Genomic DNA, 2,083 nt, shown 5'->3' on the forward strand with positions numbered 1-2,083 from the left:
GTCAGCTCTGATCCAGCTTTTTTAAAGTTTATTCATTTCAGGGAAAATGCAAAATGTTGCAACATTACTTCACAGAATAATTAATACGTCAACGCTTAAAAGCAATCAGGATAGGTCTGCATGGTATTAAGAAAATATGTGATGCCTGTTAACAGGGTTCAATATTGCAACGATGATATAACTTGTAATTAATGAACCAATTCTTAAATATGCAGTGTTCATGCACAACAATCTGCATACAATAGTTTCTGAATGACTTTAAAACATTGCCCCATAAAACATTATGAYTGTCTAAATACAAAAAAACACCCATTCTCATCAGTTTTCTTTAATGAATAATAAAAGCATCTGAAAATTAATTAATTTTAAGTTAAAACTGAAACTTCAAGTTCTCTCTCTGYAGTTGTCCAACAATTTCTCCACTGACAAAATGGTTGTGATTTGATGTGGTATCTCATGCCCATTTTGTTTATCACACTGATGCTGACAAAATGCATAAATCAAACATTTGAGCCAACCATTTTTTGCAGTTTATGCAGTTTTTTGCGATGTCCCTATGGCACATGCTATTATTGCAATGATGTTAAATTTTCAATATATTGTGCAGCTCTAAAAAAAGGCATTTAAAATATCACATTCTTTGATTTTAAGGCTGAATTTAAAAACCAATAATAGAAAGTATGTATGACTTGCCTCTTTTTGATTGATCTTACTAACAAAAGAAGATCAAATCAGCCAAATAGTCAAGAAAAACATTAAAAAGATCATACATTCCTTGACTAAAATAGTCCTGTGTTGCGAAATGTCAGAGTTGTAGCCCGTTTTTAAAATAAAATGTGTTCAGAGCATGTATTGTGACTGACTCGTGACCGCACCAAATTTTAGCTCAGTATCTGTAAAACTGGCCGAGTTGTAAATTTTTCTTTGTGTAACACATAACTTTGTGGTCTGAGCAGAAAGCATAAGATGCAATGAAAAGGATATTTGGGCCAATAGGTTTGGTTATTGGAGGAGTTCTGGAATGAATGAGAACTCAGACAGCTGTTCATTTTATAGAAAAAAACCATCTTGATTTGTAAAAAATATTCAACAACATGTAAGACAATAAATAGATTAAACAAAAAAATAAAAGTTCTACAATAATCATAATAATTTAAGATCTTTTGTTGTTACGAACAAAAGTCTTAAATTCAGCAGTGTATATACACTTAATCCGAATTAAATCCCTTATCTAATGGGTGCACCCAAAATTTAAAATGGTTAAAATCAAAGGTTACTCACAAATTCAATTAATCACAATCAGTTCAAATGTACAATAGTTTCACCACAAATCACTAACACGAGATATTTAAAGTACTTAAAAGAAATAAGTTAAAGTAAAAAAAAATACCTTAACAGAAAATGACTTTGGTAAAAATGAATTTTATCAATAAGAAAAGTACTTAAGTAAAAGTCATAAAACTGCTTACAGAAATCGGGAAAGTAAAAGTACTTTTACACACGAGATATTTAAAGTACTTAAAAGAAATAAGTTAAAGTAAAAAAAAATACCTTAACAGAAAATGACTTTGGTAAAAATGAATTTTATCAATAAGAAAAGTACTTAAGTAAAAGTCATAAAACTGCTCACAGAAATCGGGAAAGTAAAAGTACTTTTACACACACGCTAAGAAATGTGTTGAATTTACTTATCCAAACTAGTCCCAGTCACATCTAAATTCAAAACGTGTAACTACCGGTAGTGGGTAATAACTTTTAAAGATGTAGAAGTATTATTTTAGATTTTAAATGTAACAAAATAAAAGTAAAAGTTTTGATTTAAAAAATACTTGGTAAAATTACAGATCCTCAAAAAATTACTTAAGTACTGTAGCAAAGTAAATGTACTTAGTTACTATACACCTCGTCTAACAGTGTTACCCTTCTAAAGAGATTTCCCCAACCACAAGTTTGCTTCCTCCATGTGAATGTGCATGTGCAAAGTCAAAAGTCCAAAATTCCAGGTAAGTCTAATTGTCTAAATGTTCTCCAAGGATGTGTGAAAAAAATAAAATAAAATAAAGAGCTGGCAGTTTGAATGAAA

This window comes from Austrofundulus limnaeus, unplaced genomic scaffold (genome assembly GCF_001266775.1).
Source record: "Austrofundulus limnaeus strain Quisiro unplaced genomic scaffold, Austrofundulus_limnaeus-1.0 Scaffold37, whole genome shotgun sequence".
Classification (NCBI taxonomy): domain Eukaryota; kingdom Metazoa; phylum Chordata; class Actinopteri; order Cyprinodontiformes; family Rivulidae; genus Austrofundulus; species Austrofundulus limnaeus.